The 16,999-nt window shown below is 39.5% G+C and overlaps 1 protein-coding gene and 1 pseudogene across 7 annotated transcripts in view; one reads left to right on the top strand and one right to left on the bottom strand.

Moving 5' to 3' along the window:
- The window catches only part of TMEM108 (transmembrane protein 108), a 432,137-nt gene that overhangs the window by 374,831 nt on the left and 40,307 nt on the right, over positions 1 to 16,999 (top strand). The gene's annotated exons all lie outside the window — the stretch shown is intronic.
- On the bottom strand, positions 9,061 to 11,861 carry LOC110138663 (small ribosomal subunit protein uS5 pseudogene; annotated as a pseudogene).

The following is a 16,999-nucleotide window of genomic DNA, read 5'->3' as shown; positions in this document are numbered from 1 at the left end:
CGTAGCACACAGAAATAGTTACTGTAAGACAGCAGATGAGATCTCACAAGCAGAACAACAACCTCAACTTCTTTGGCCATTCAGAGAAGCAAGCTGTTAGCAAAATCACTGAGATTTGAACTGATCTTTGAAAAATGGCTGAAAGTAAAAAATTATTATGGATGTAGGAAAGTAGCCAGAGAAAAGTTGTGCACCTGAGGTCAGCCAGGATGGTGGCTGGGTCTGTCCAGCAGGAGTGGATGGAGTATGGTACTGCTAGACAAGGAGTTCTTGGTGTTTGTCTTTTGTTCCTTGAGGCTGAAGCTGACATGAAATTTTTATAGTGAGAAGATCTGACTTATCTCAGTCTATAGCAGAAGCAAGTAAACTGTGGAAACTGTGACCAAGATCTCTTATAATAATTAAACAAACAGCTAAATCTGCTAATTTCTGCTTTGTCCTTAAGCAGTTATATTTTTAAGTGACATTTTAAGCATAATTGATACAAAGTGTCCTTGGCACAAGGACTAGTTAGAAAACTCAGTAGAACAATTGACATTTTTTTGGTGATAGTTCTTTGGAAGATTGTTTAAATGAGTACAATTGTTTAGAAACAGAAGTGGATGAGGCCCATTCAGCTTGATAATCTCCTATTTTGAGTGGAATTGGTGGAGAGGTGAGGGAGAGATTCAATTTTGTGTTTGGCATAGATAATTAGAGATAATTATTGAAAGACAGTGAAAGTTTGTATACTTTAAAAACAAAGAAATAAGTGAGGAGCCATCAAAAAACAGAATGGAAATCATAAAAGAAAGTGAGAAAAATAAGACCTAAATTTATATGAATAAATGTAACCAAAGTCTCTTATTAGGTGACAGATGTTCATCTAAAATAAAATATAGCTGATGTGCTCCATTAACCTAAAACATGACACAAAAGATTGGTAAATACAAGGATAGACGAAAATCAGCAAAACTCAAGTAGAAATATATTTTATTCAAAGTTCAATTCAGACAAATTCATAACCTTGAAAGTTTTCATCATTTAATGAGGAAGAATGAAGATAAATTATCTGTGAATTCAGCTAAAAAAAAATTTTTTAAACAATAAAATATACTTAAAGCTTAAAGAGGAAAATAAAAAAAGTAAGTAAAATTGTAAATTAGAAAAACAGTCACACATATATTCAAAAGTTAATTTTTTTGAAAAAATAAAATGTATGCCTTTGACCAGCTTCCCAGGTAGTGCTAATGGTAAGAACCTGCCTGCCAATGCAGGAGACGTAAGTGACACAGGTTCAATCCCTGGATCAGGAAGATCCCCTGGAGGAGGGCACGGCAACCCACTCCAGTATTCTTGCCTGGAGAATCCCATGGACAGAGAGGCTGGTGGGCTACAGCCCATAGGGTTGCAAGGAATCAGACACAACTGAAGCAACTTAGCACACACACATGCCTTTGACAAATACAGTAATGTTGCAGGATATAAAATTAACACACAGAAATCTCTTGCATTCCTATACACTAACAATGAGAAAACAGAAAGAGAAATTAAGGAAACAATACCATTCACCATTGCAACAAAAAGAATAAAATACTTAGGAGTATATCTACCTAAAGAAACAAAAGACCTATACATAGAAAACTATAAATCACTGATGAAAGAAATCAAAGAGGACACAAACAGATGGTGAAATATACCGTGTTCATGGATTGGAAGAATCAATATTGTCAAAATGGCTATACTACCCAAAGCAATCTATAGATTCAATGCAAGCCCTATCAAGCTACCAACAGTATTTTTCACAGAACTAGAACAAATAATTTCACAATTTGTATGGAAATACAAAAAACCTCAAATAGCCAAAGCAATCTTGAGAAAGAAGAATGGAACTGGAGGAGTCAACCTGCCTGACTTCAGTCTCTACTACAGTCATCAAGCCACAGTCATCAAGACAGTATGGTACTGGCACAAAGACAGAAATATAGATTAATGGAACAGAATAGAAAGCCCAGAGATAAATCCACGAACCTATGGTCACCTTATCTTCAACAAAGTAGGCAAGGATATACAATGGAAAAAAGGCAACCTCTTTAACAAGCGGTGCTGGGAAAACTGGTCAACCACTTGTAAAAGAATGAAACTAGAACACCTTCTAACACCATACACAAAAATAAACTCAAAATGGATTAAAGATCTAAATGTAAGACCAGAAACTATAAAACTCCTAGAGGAGAACATAGGCAAAACACTCTCTGACATAAATCACAGCAGGATCCTCTATGACCCACCTCCCAGAATATTGGAAATAAAAGCAAAAATAAACAAATGGGACCTAATTAAACTTAAAAGCTTTTGTACAACAAAGGAAACGATAAGCAAGGTGAAAAGACAGCCCTCAGAATGGGAGAAAATAATAGCAAACGAAGCAACAGACAAAGGATTAATCTCAAAAGTATACAGGCAGCTCCTGAAGCTCAATTCCAGAAAAATAAATGACCCAATCAAAAAATGGGCCAAAGAACTAAACAGACATTTCGCCAAAGGAGACATACAGATGGCTAACAAACACATGAAAAGATGCTCAACATCACTCATTATCAGAGAAATGCAAATCAAAACCACAACGAGGTACCATTACACGCCAGTCAGGATGTCTGCTATCCAAAAGTCTACAAGCAATAAATGCTGGAGAGGGTGTGGAGAAAAGGGAACCCTCTTACACTGTTAGTGGGAATGGAAACTAGTACAGCCACTATGGAGAACAGTGTGGAGATTCCTTAAAAAACTGGAAATAGAACTGCCATATGACCCAGCAATCACACTCCTGGATATACACACCAAGGAAACTAGATCTGAAAGAGACACATGCACCCCAATGTTCATTGCAGCACCGTTTATAATAGCCAGGACATGGAAGCAACCTAGATGCCCATCAGCAGACGAATGGATAAGGAAGCTGTGGTACATGTACACAATGGAATATTACTCAGCCATTAAAAAGAATTCATTTGAATCAGTTCTAAATAGATGAAGGAAACTGGAGCCCATTATACAGAGTGAAGTAAGCCAGAAAGATAAAGACCAATACAGTATACTAAGGCATATATATGGAATTTAAAAAGATGGTAACGATAACCCAATATGCAAAACAGAAAAAGAGACACAGATGTACAGAACAGACTATGGAACTCAATGGGAGAAGGCGAGGGTGGGATGTTCAGAGAAAATAGCATTGAAACAAGTATACTATCAAGGGTGAAACAGATCACCAGCCCAGTTGGATGCATGAGACAAGTACTCAGGGCTGGTGCACTGGGAAGACCCAGAGGGATGGGATGGGGAGGGAGGTGGGAGGGGGGATCGGGATGGGGAACGCATGTAAATCCATGGCTGATTCATGTCAATATATGGCAAAAACCACTACAGTATTGTAATTAGCCTCCAACTAATAAAAATAAATGAAAAAAAATATTTGATAGTATTTAATATCCAATCCTTAAAAAAAAAAACCTCATAATTAGATTCAGAAAGATATTTCCTTAACCTAATAGCTGTTATTATATATAGTCATTTCCATTAAAACCAGGATTAAACAAGGACCCCCACTAGCATCATGTTAGATTTAGTTAACCTTAATCTGGACATTCAAATCAATACAATAAAATAACATAAAAGTAAGAAAAATAAATGTATAAAAAAGTAATACAAAACTATTATTCATAGAAATATTATTGTTTTCCTGAAAAATTCTAAATTGTTAGAACAAATAAGAGATATTGGTAAAGGGTGTGGTTATAAAGTCAACATACAAAAAATTAATAACTAATATTTATTTATATGAGGTTCAAAAACAGACAAAACTAATCTCTAGTGGTAGAAATCAAAACAAATTGTTCCTCTGAGAGGGGAGTATTGGATGAAAAGGAGTATCAAGTTTCTGAGGGTACAGAGATGTTCTATATCTTGGTTAGAGTAGTGATTAACAGATGTATACTGCACATTTAAAGCATGAGTGTTGGATGATTGAATTTTAGAAAAGGACCTTTCAATATGCTCCCTACAAGAGACTTACTTCAGGGCTAAAGACACACACAGATTGAAAATGAGAGGATGGGAAACAATACCCCCATGCAAATAGAAATGACAAGAAAAGGAAGATAGCAATACTCATGTTAGACAAAGTAGACTGTAAAACAAAGGCTATAACAAACACAAAGAAGGACACTATATACTGATAAAGGGATCAACACAAGAAGAGGATATTACACTCACTAACATATATACACCCAAAAGAGAAGCACCTAAATATATAAAGTAAATACAAACATGCATAAAGGGAGAAATTAGCAATGATATAATATTAGTATAGACTTTAATAAAATCAGTAAGGCACTAATGGCCTTAAATTACATAATAGACCAGGACTCTAAGACAGAATAGACCAGATCATAGGATTTTCCATCCAAAAACAGCAGAATACACATTCTTTTCAAGTACACGTGGAATGTCCTCCAGAAGAGATTACAAGCTAGGCCACAAAACAAGTCTCAACAAATTCAAGAGTATAGAAATTATATCAAGCATTTTTCCAACTACAATGGTATGAAACTGGAAATCAACTACAGAAAGAAAAATGGGAAAATTACAAACATGATAACTAAACCATATACTACTTGAAAAACCAGTGGATTGATGAAGAAATAAAAGGGGGAATTAGAAAACAATTTAAGGCAAGTGAAAATGGAAACACAACACTTCAAAATCAATGGGATGCAGCAAAACAGTTGCAGGAGAGACGTTTATAGCAATCCAGGCCTTCCTTAGGAAACAAGAAAAGTCTCAAATAAACAACCTAGTCTACCACCTAAAAGAATTAGGAAAATGAACAAAGCTCAAAATTGACCAAAGAAAGAAAATAAAGATCAGAGAGGAAATAAATAAAATACAAATAAAATTATATAGAAAAGATGAAGGAAACCAAGAACTGAGTTTTGTTTTGTTTTTTAAAAAGTATGAAACTGGTAAACTTTTAGCCAGGCTCACCAAGGAGAAAAGAGAGAGGGCCAAAATAAGCAAAATAAGAAATGAAAGAGGAGAAATAATAACTTATGCCACAATACAAAAAAAAATCATAGAAAAATACTATGAACAGTTGTATGCCGACAGATTGGACAACCTAGAAGAAATGAACAGGTTTTTAGAAACATACAGCCTGCCAAGATGTAATCAAAGAGAAATAGATAATTTGAGCAGACCAATCACAAGTAGTGAAATTGAATTTGTTATTTTTTTAAAAAGATTCCAGAAAACAAAAGTCAAGGATCAGATGATTTCATAGGGGAATCCTACCAAACATGTAAAGAAGAACTAATACCTATCTTGCTCAAACTATTTTAAAAAATTGAAGAAGATAGGATACTTCCAAATTCATTCTATGAAGCCACCATTTCCTGATACCAAAACCAGACAGACACTACAAGGACAATGCAATTGTAGGCCAATATCTGTGATGAATATAAATGCAAAAATTCTCAACAAAATATTAGCAAACTAAATCCAGCAATATATAAAAAGGATCATATACCATGATCCAAGTAGGATTTATTCCAAGGGCACAAGGATGTCTCAACATTTGCAAATCAATCAGTGTGATATACTACATTAATAAAAGGAAGGATTAAAAATTACATGATCATCTCAATAGTCACAGGAAAAGCATTTCACAAAATTCAACATCCATTCATGATTTAAAAAAAAACCCTCATCAAAGTGAATGTAGAGGGAACACATCTTAACATCAGTTCAGTTAAGTTCAATTCAGTCACTCACTCTTTGTGACCCCATGAATCGCAGCTCACCAGGCCTCCCTGTCCATCACCAGCTCCCGGAGTTTACTCAAACTCATGCCCATCGAGTCGGTGATGCCATCCAGCCATCTCATCCTCTGTCATACCCGTCTCCTCCTGCCCCCAATCCCTCCCAGCATCAGGGTCTTTTCCAATAAATCAACTTTTTGCATGAGGTGGCCAAAGTACTGGAGTTTCAGCTTCAGCATCAGTCACATAATAAAGGCCATTTATGACAAACCCACAGCCAACATCATACTCAATGGTGAAAAGCTGACAGCTTTTACTCAAAATCCAAGAACAAGATAAGGATCTCTACTCTTGCCACCTATATTTAACATAATATTGGAAGTCCTAGTCACAGAAGTTATACAGGAAACAGAAATAAAAGTCATCCACATTGGAAGGGAAGAAGTAAAACTATCTCTGTTCGCAGATGACATGGTACTCTATATAGAAAACCCTGAAGTCTCCACACAAAAATTACTAGAACAAGTGAATTCATCAAGATAGCAGGATACAAGATTAGAAAAACCCATTACATTTCTCTACACTAATAATGAACTATCAGTAAGGGATTTTTTTTTAAATCCTGTTTAAAATCATATCAACAGGAATAAAATACCTAGGAATAAACTTAACCAAGGAGGTGAAAGACCTATACTCTGAAAACTATAAAACATTGATGAAGGAAACTGAAGATGATACAAAGAAATAGAAAGATACCCCATACTCTTGGACTGGAAGAATTGTTATATTGTTATAATTGTTATATTGTTAAATATTGTTAAAATGACCATACTACGCCATGCAATCTAGAGATTCAATGCAGTCCCTACCAAAATACCCATGACATTTTTCACAGAACTAGAAAATAATCCTAAAATTCATGTGGAACAATAAAAGACCCCAAACTGGCTATTATAAACAGTGCTGCTAAAAAGAAAAACTGGAGATATCACCCACCCGAACCTCAGACTACACTATAAGGCTACAGTAATCAAAATAGCATAGTACTGGCACAAATTCATAGACCAATGGAATGGAATAGAGAGCCAAGAAATAACCCCACACACATATGGTCAGTTAATCTACAACAGTGGAGGCAAGAATATACAATGAAGAAAAGACAGTCTTTTCAACAAGTAGTACTGGGAAAACTGAACAGTTAAATGTAAAGTAATGAGATTAGAACTTACTTCATACCATATACAAAAATAAACTCAAAATTGATTAAGGACCTCGGTGTGAGACCTGAAACCATTAAACTCCTTCCTATAAGAGAACATAGGCAGAATACTCATTGACATAAATCTTAGCAATATTTTTGACTGTCTTAAGGCAAAAGAAATAAAAGCAAAAATAAACAAATGGAGGCTAATTGAACTTAAGAGTGTTTTCACAGCAAAGGAAACTGTCAGCAAAACAAAAAGACAGCCTACAGAATGGGAATAAATGATATGCCCAAAAAGGAATTAATATCCAAAATATGTAAACAGTCATTACTACTCAATATCAAAAGAACAAACAACCCAATCAAAAAATGGACAGAATAGACATTTTTCAAAAAGACATACAGTTGGTTACAGACTCATGAAAAGATGCTCAGCATTGCTCATTTTGAGAAAAGTAAATCAAAACAACAAGACAGCATCTCATACCAATGAGAATGGCTATTATCAAAAATTCTAAAAATTACAAACAAGGAGAGGATGTGAAGAAAAGAGAATCCTTGTATGCTTTTGGTGGAGAAATTGGTACAGCCACAGTGGAAAACCATATGGAAGATTTCTTCAAAACACTATAAATAAAACTGCCATGTGGTCCAACAATTCCACTCCTGGGTATATATCCAAAGAAAACAAAAACATTAATTTGAAAAGATACATGCACCTCAATATTCATAGCAGCATTATTTACAATAGTCAAGATATGGAAGCAGCCCAAATGTCCATCAACAGATGAATGGATAAGAAAGATATGAAAGACAGAGATATATACACATACATACATAAGCACACACATAATGGAACATTACTCAATCATTAAAAAATGGAGTTCTGCCATTTTCAATAAAGTGGGTTGGCCTAGAGAATATTATGCTTAGTGAAATAAGTCAGACAAAGAAAGACAAATACTGTATGATATCACTTATATGTGGAATCTAAAAAAAAATACAAATTAATGTGTATGCAAACCAATAGATTCACATACGAAACAAACCAGAGGTTACATTGTAAATCAACTATACTTCAGTTTAAAAAATGAAATGTGTGTTATTGTATACAAATGGAATCATATAGCTTTTGGTGCCTTCCTTTGGCCAGGGAAATTCCAGGGGAGGGATTCTGCTGTGAGCAACCAACAGTCCTTTCTGGGGGAAGACAGCCTCAGTCTTGAAGAGGAGAGCTGAGTGGCACACAACATTCTCTACATGGTTAAATGTAAAAAACAAAATTATAAAACAAATGGAAGAAAATGTCAAATAGTCCAAAAATGAGATTGCAAAGGACTTTGTTGTTGTGATATTTCCCAAACCAGGTAGAAAGAAATGTAGAGCAGCTATAATGACAGTAGGTTTTATCAAGGTGGGGAGTGTAGGTGGAAAGGGAAGCAGTAAGAAAAGCCGCCAGCATCACTGTGGTCCAGGACGGACCTCTCTTGCCTAAAAGGCTGAACATCTGGAGAACAACATTTCCTTCTAGTGCTCCTTTTCTCAAAGCCCTGACAAATGGCTTGCACATCAGCCTTAGTTTACAGCACTACTTCACATTTGTGTATGGTAGGGAGGGGCTGATTTTGAATCACCCAGAGGGTCTTGCTTATTTCAAATTCAACATGCTTGTAAGAAAGCATGGTCTCCAGGGGATATTCTCCCACTGGCTCCTACCTCCCCCAGCAACTTGCCCTTCCCTTGATGACCTCATCCCACCTTTGTGTGCCTATTAAAGAAAGTCAAGGCCATAGAAGCTACTGAGCATCCAGCATGTGGGCTTTTTCTGGACATCCCTTGTTCTCACTTGCTGCTTTATTCTGAACCCTTTGGAAGACTGATCAATGGTTAGAGACTATGACACTTTAGGAAGGAAAAAGAAACCTTCTGAGTTAATATTATGATTATAGCAGCCATAGTGACTGTACCAGACACTGTGAGAAGCCCTCTCATATATCATCTCACCAAACCTTTTTTTTTTTTTAACCAGTTTCATTCACTTTTTTTCCTCATATAAAATTATGTGGTAGCTACCGCTGGAGCCTGGGTTCTTGCATGGAGACTGGTGTGGGACCTTACAAGATGGTCAGTGAATTCCTGATACAGAAACTTGGGGAGCACTGTGTCCAGAGATCAGGAGTGAGATAACTGTAGGTCTTGGAAATGGCATCAAAAGTGGCCTTGGCGGAGTTGCCCAGGGTGGTGGTATAGCCCCTGGCAGAGGTGCAGCAGTCATCGGTGCCAGCCATCATCAGGAGCTTCTTGGGCACAGGGGCCAAGATGATGCCAGTGACCCTGAGGGCAGGGATGAGGTGCACCAGCACTGAGCCACAGCGGCCAGTCACCTTGCAATAGACGGTGTGGGGCTTGCTGATCATGTTTCTCCAGTAGCCTTGTCACTTGGGACAATGGAGAGCTTGGCCAGGATGATGGCCCCTATGACTGGGATAGCAGTGGCTTCCTTCTTAGAGCCCCTGACACCCAAACTGACATGTCTGTTGTAATCCCCAGTGGCAACAAATGCCTTGAACCTGGTCCATTGGCCAGCACGGATCTGCTTTTGCATGGGCATAGTCTTCAAAACCTCGTCCTTGAGGGATGTCCCCAGGAAAAAGACAATGATCTCAGATGCCTTGATGGGCAGAGAGAAGAGGTAGATCTCCTACAGGGACTTGATCTTCATGTCCTTGACCAGAGGGCCCTGCTTGGTATTGGGGAGCCACTCCTTGTCCTTGGCCTTACCTCCAAGAGTGCCATGGTATTTACCCCAGCCCTGACCCTGGCCGCAACCCTGGCCGTGGACACCACTGCCAAAGTCTCCACAGAAGCCACTACAGCCTCCTATTCCAGGGCCCCCGGGGCCTCCGGGCCCTCCCACAGCACTGGTGTCAGCCTTCACTTGGTATTTTTACGAAGAAGCCTCACCAAACATTTTTAAGTCTCTATTTTGCATATGGAGGAAATGGGGCTTAGAGTGATCAATTGCCCACGATTACACAACTAAAAGAACTTTCCTAAGACACCTGGATGTGAAAGAGGGTCTACCTGATTTCAAAGACCTCATTGTTTCTGTCCCCTCAGCTCCTCTCAGGTTCCATTGAGCAAGACGGGCTATGGAGACCAGGGACGCGAGACTTAGTGTGCAGCTTTTATTACATCAGTGATTCTCAGTCTTGGCTTCACATTAGATTCACCCAGGGAGTGTCTTAAAATCCCATTGGTTCCAGTGAGAAGCTAAGGTTAAGAACCACTTATTAGATGCACCCCCAAAATATCCTATAATACAGAGTTGGTGTCATCTTAAAAGCTAGTGTTATCTCCTCCTTATGCTTTAACGAGATTTCATCATGGATGATCCGGTGACTATTTTGAGCATTTTATTTACAACTTGATATTCATATTGACCTAACAGAAATGGTAACTAAACATAAACAGAGCATAGCAGCTTTAGTAAGCTTAGGAATTTTAGGTGCTGCCGTGCATCCTCATGTGGTGGGAAGTCATCACTCTGAACAGAGTTAGAAAACCTAAGTTCAAGTTTCAGTCCTGCCACTTACCACCTGTGTGACTTGATCTTGAAATTCCTCCTTAATCTGAAGGAAGCCAACTAGATTTTTGAGCAGCAAATGATATGCCGGGGTGGAGATGGGGAGAACCTCTTTCTAAAATATCAGAGGCTGGATACAAAAGATGTTGTTCAAGGGATATGAGGGTACTGATAATTCTGCCTTTACCACCCACCTCTGTGAAATTAAAGTTATGGGAATCAATCTGATGCTGATTTTGCCTCAAGAGTTAGAAGAGCCTGTTTTTGTAACAATTCCTTAAACAGAACTACATATATTGTTAGTCTTGTATGCAAGAATGAAGGTGCAAGACCCAAGCCTACCAGGGCAGTGACAGCAAGAACCTGCAAAACTTCAGACATCCTAAGGATCCTATCCATCAGGGAACCGAAAGCCAGGACTCGTTTGCCAAGGACTGCTGATCTGCTTCTGCCCTGTGCAGTCTCCTCATCTCTGACAATAAATCAGGCCTTTAATCTAACTCAGAGTGTGCATGTGGGGTCACCCCAACTCTACTGCCCACCTGCTCCTAGATTGGCAGAGAAGTACTAGATGTGAGATGTGAACTGGGAGAAAGGTGGTGCAGTGGGAAGAAATAATCACCTCTCACACACATGGAGGCAGTTTAAGAGCCAAAAACCTCACTGCTACCCAGTTGCTATGTTCTGGCTCTCCCTGTCAGAAAAAAAGAGTCGTATTGTGTCCTGCCCACTATCCATCTGAATCATACAGCCCCCTTGCCAAACTTTCCTTCACAAGCATCAGGCAGGCACGTGATTTCTGCCAGATTTGGCTCCTCCACATTCTGGAGAAACGCCAATGTGCTTGTGTCCTTTAAGGTGGCTCAGCGATGAGACCACAGGAGGCAGGGCGAGCAGCAGGGGATTTCACAGGCGACTCTTGCTTCTCCCTGTTGTCTTTGTTTCCACCCTCTGTTTCAGCTCATTTTAGTCTTCTGTAAAGTTTTGATCTCAATTTTTATGTTACAAAGCTTGTTTGTGCCCATCCCATTGTAAACCACCTTGAATCCTTTTTGAAAGCATGAAAGGCATATATCAGAAACAGTTTTGTTATTTTGGACCTCCATGTCTATGGCAGGAGGCTGGCAGGCACCAGTCAGGGGTGTGCCTGAGTGAGGGTCTGAGCTGTGGACACATCTGGAGGCTGACTCACGTGGAGGCACCCAAGAAACCTGGTCAGGCGTCTGACAGACTCACCACGATAAAGGGGCACAGAGGGTGAGCTGGTACCCATAACATCATGTCACTCAGCCTCATCTTCAGGGGAGCATGGCTAGGAAGCTTGTTTACTACAATGAGTTGTACAGAATAGAAATATCAGGGTTTTGATAGTGGATCCTAGCAGTACTTTTGTGAAAGAGCATAAGGTGGAGAGAATAGGGGATCAAGGTTAGAGAGACCAGAGTCTGAACCTTGGACAGAACAGAGACACAAAATCCATAACCAAGAGAAGCCCATGGTACACACGTGCTTTCCTTGTCATGCCAACACGTAACCACACCTCCCAAGATCCCTGCACCCCCACCCTGCCAACAGAATCTGGTAGGTCCAGCTGGGAGAGGGGCTTAAAAGAGCCAAGCAGCCTCCTTGACTGTAGCTATAGTTGTCAGATCTTACTTTAAATGTCATACAACCATTTTTTACACAGATATAAATTTCTAATTTGGCTTTTTCCTTTACACATTTCTTTGGCATATGTGCTAAGCACATGCTTGGGGAAAAAAACTAGTTTAATTATGATTTTCTCCCTTTAAAACGATCAGCATTTCACACTCTTATGCATAATTCATTAAGTAAACCAAAGTTGTTTTTTTTTTTTGAGATCATGGGAGGGAGGACAAGTGTGAAGATATACTTTTTGTGGGTCATATCAAGAACTCCATGGTTAGACCTGTTTTGATCCAGGTGACTTTCATGGCATAGATATTCAGCTGAAATATCTGAATATCCCTGCATAGCATTTGGAAATGGTTGCAAAGAAGAAAGATTCTACAATACGTTGCTTCAAGGCACTTTGTTTTTTCTTTACATCCTACAGTAGGAAAGTAGGACTTCGTTTAAGCACACACCTTTCTCTAGGTTTATGTTGTTAGAGAAGCTTCTATTCTTTTTAATGTCTCTGAGACCGAGATGCATCTTAAGGTCACTGTCAGTCAGATAGTGATCACAGCCCAAGTGGTGAGTGTCAGCTATAGTTATTTACCTCATCGCCTCTGTATTTGAGGCATATGCATCATTGGTATTGAGCATCTTTAACTGCTATCTTAAATTCTTCAAAAAGATTTATTGTGGCTCAACCTCCAAAGGTTGTGTTGTGTGCAGAGGGCATAGAAGCAGAGCAGAAATTTGATATTTGTGAAACAAGTGTTCATCATGTAAGAATGGTCTCCATTCCATATGCCAGAGCAACGGTCAAGTTCTAAATGGGACTAAAGGAAAGAAGACCCTCATAAAACAGTTGAAACTGAGTTGTGTTTTGTTGCTGAAATGTTTGCAAAAGGATTGGCAATTATGGTACCACATGATATAAGTGAAGGGATGCATGATGAAAGTGTCTAGATAAGTCTAAAGGAGCTCTCTCAGTAGCATAGAATAAAAATTGTAAATGTAAGAAAGCATTGTGTTATAGTGTAATTGGCAGTATGTTTTCTTTCTTATTGGGACATAAAACAATAGTATGTTGTTTCTTATGTTTGATGAAATGTACTTAAAACAGAAGACCTTGAATTTCCTTAGGTAAGGATTCTACCTATTGCCTGGTTGTTAGCACAGGATAACTTATAAAATTCACTCCCAGAATCTGGCCTCAAGCTGATGTAACCTCACATGGTTTGAGTGTGAATAACAAAGATTTCATGGAATTCTAGAATGAGGAATTTATAAAGGAGTCTTAGGGATTCTATGGTCTTACAGATGGAGCTGCTGGAGCCCAGAATTCAGAAGCCTCTGTTCAGTCACTGGACACTTATTTAATCAGTGAATCATGAGAATGTGAGGCATAGATGCCCGTTTCCCAGTGCTCCCAGTGGACATTTTGGCTTTGAGAGGGGTGGACAGGAGAGGGTAGAAGTGGAAAGGGATGGGGTTTAAGGTTGGACAGCTGTTCATTTGGCCCTTAGCTGAGGATTTGTTTTCCGTGGATGCCTTCTCTACAGTTCCCCTCCTCACCTTTCCCTTATCCCTCCACCGTGTCCCTCACCCCCCACAACCCTGTCATTTTTTCTTTGCTTTTGTCCACTATTCTCCTTCCTTCTCACCCATCTTCTAAGCCTTGAAGTGGCAGATTAGTTGAAGTGGGGAAGGGAATAGGATATGTGTGAAGAAAGCAGCACAGGCAGGAGGCCTTGAAGAAACACTTAAAAAATGTAACTGAGGTACTTCCCTGGTGATCCAGTGATTAAGAATTTACCTGCCAGCACAGGGGACATGAGTTCAATCCCTGGTCTGGGAAGATTTCATGTCCTGCAGAGCAACTAAGCCCATGCACCAAGAGTGTTGAGCCCACTCTCTAGAGCCTGTGCTCTGCAACAAGAGGAGCCATTGCAATGCGAAGTCCACGCACAGCAATGGAGGTAGTCCCCGCTCACCACCGCCAAAGAGAGCCCACATGCAGCAAGCAGTAAAGACCCAGCACAGCCAAAAATAACTAATTCATTACTGTTTTAAAAAAATTAACTGGGGAAATTCCCTGGCGGTCCAGTGGTTAGGACTCCACTCTTTCACTGCTGAGGGCCTGGGTTCAATTGGGGAACCAATATCCCACAAGTTGTGCAGTGAAGCCAAAAAAAAAAAAAGAAAGTTAACTGGAAACTTTTCCATCTCAAATCCTACCCTACTCTAGAGCAGGAGTTGGCAAGCTACAGTCTTCTGCCTCTTCTTATAAATAAAGTTTTATTGAATCACAGCAGCATGCATTCATTTACATCTTGTGTGTGTCTGTTGTCTTTTTTTTTTTTTCCATTTATTTTTATTAGTTGGAGGCTAATTACTTTACAATATTGTAGTGGGTTTTGCCATGCAGTGACATGAATCAGCCATGGATTTACAGTGTGTCTGTTTTTACACAGTGATGGCAAGATTGGGGGTCCACATAGCCCAAACTGTTTACTAGTTTGGTGTAGACAAGTTCTTCCCCAAGAGTAGTCTGCAGAAGTCTGGTTGTGCAAAATGTTAAAGAGGTATTTCTGGAAAGAAAAAGCTTCTTGGGTCAAATAATTTTGGAAACTTTGCTTTTTAATCAGAGGATTTCTTAGAGCCTTTAATAAGCTAACATGCACTGTGAATTTCTGAAAGATAGCTGAAGTATACAGCATTTTCCCAAGTTAATTTGGGAACCCTTTTCTTACAAAGCACCTTATGGGTATAGAGTTCCTCAAAAGACACTGTGGAAGATGGTTCTCTAACAGTATCCAAGATATATTATTAAGTGAGAAAAGCAAGGTGTTACAGCATTTTCCCAAGTTAATTTGGGAGCCCTTTTCTTACAAAGCACCTTATGGGTATAGAGTTCCTCAAAAGACACTGTGGAAGATGGTTCTCTAACAGTATCCAAGATATATTATTAAGTGAGAAAAGCAAGGTGTATTCATTACACACCCATCAGTGTAAAGTGTGAAAAAGGAAACTGTGGTTAAGTGTTTGCTTATAAATGTTTCAATCATCTCTTGAAAGACCCATAGTGAATTGGTAGTACCACTCACTTTGAGATGTGTTGAAGCTGGGAGATAGGCCTTTCACTGTACTGATTACCTGAATTTTGACTTTGGGATCATGCCAATGTACTTCATTATCTAAACAGTCTGTCCATCAACATAATTAAATTTTAAAACAAAGATGTAAAATGACAAACCACTTTGGAAAACAGTTTGGCAGTTTTTAACAAAGTTAAATATATACTTACTGTATGTCCCAGCAGTTCTTCTCCTAGGTATTTACGTAAGAGAAATGTAAATATATGTGCATGCGTACACACACTGTAAATAAAATGATGGGAGGGCAGAGACAGGCTTCCACATAAAGCTGTGTTGGTTATGTACCTGCAGCCTCCTCCACTGTGACACTGCCCCATGGGGCCCCTTCTTCCCAGCTGTCTCATGTCCACTTCCCGAGGAAGAAATGTGGCATGGGCTTGGCACATTCACCTTGTGGGTAGAAACCACCATGAACCACCCACACCACATGCCTGGCCTTCTCTGGACTGGCATCCTTCTGTACGACCCCACTGAAGACTGATGGCAGAATGTGGACTTTATCCATTGAAAGGCATGAATTTGGTAAGAGGACAGGAGAAAATGAAGACCACAAATCCAAAGGGTAAAATCATGGAGTTAAGTGTAGAGTCTTTTCCTAATGGAGGAGGATCCCTGCATCCCCACCACCACCACCCTGTAATCCTCCACTGACTCACAGTGCTCTCAGAAAGGACTGTATTTACAAGCTGACCCTCTTGTCATGTCCCGGCTCAGGAGTTGCTGCTTCTCTCTTGCAGTCTGTTTCAGGACCTGAGCTGCCCAGTTGGCACCACATCCACAACGCACGGAATAATAATCACACCTTTCTGAGGTTGTGCTTTACAAATGCAAATTAAGTTCACTGCTGGCAGACAGCTCAGATTCCATTTGTTCTTGGCTCACTTTAGGTTAAAAAGGTACAGAGACCAAGAAACCTAGCCAGAGCCAGAGGGCATTGTTTGCAGAAAATGCAGCATCTGAAGGAGCCAGGCAGAGCAGGATAGAGCATTGCTGTAGCTCACCTGACTATTTTTATTTCAAATTTACTAACTGCCTGGACCATTTTCTTTGTGGCCTCTGCAACTACATTTTCTCCATTATTATCCTGTGGACGACATAGTCTCCTCCTCCAATAGAACAGGTCACTGATTCCTCTGCACTCCCTTTGCGCAGTACCTTTCAAAATTTGGTGAGATTAGAATCACCTGGAGGTGTTTGACTCCTCTGCACTCCCTTTGCGCAGTACCTTTCAAAATTTGGTGAGATTAGAATCACCTGGAGGTATTTTAACACACACACACAGACACACACACACAGACACACACACACACACACACACCTGGAGGTATTTTCACACACACACACACACACACACCTGGAGGTATTTTCACACACACACACACACAACCTGTTCCCTGAGTTCCTGATTCAGTAGGTTTGAAATGGGGATCCAAGAGTGTCTATTTCTAGCAAGTTCCCAGGTGATGCTGATGCTGCTGGTGATCCACACTCAGAGCAGCTCTTCTCACGGTACATATACCTCTATTATGGTATCTGTTATATTCTGCTTTCATTGTTACTTTTATAGGAAGGACTTAGATCAGTACTGTCTCATAGAAATGTGACCTATGTATATAATTTT

Source organism: Odocoileus virginianus, chromosome 4, assembly GCF_023699985.2.
Source record: "Odocoileus virginianus isolate 20LAN1187 ecotype Illinois chromosome 4, Ovbor_1.2, whole genome shotgun sequence".
Classification (NCBI taxonomy): Eukaryota; Metazoa; Chordata; class Mammalia; order Artiodactyla; family Cervidae; genus Odocoileus; species Odocoileus virginianus.
This window is presented reverse-complemented; position numbering and strand designations above follow the sequence as displayed.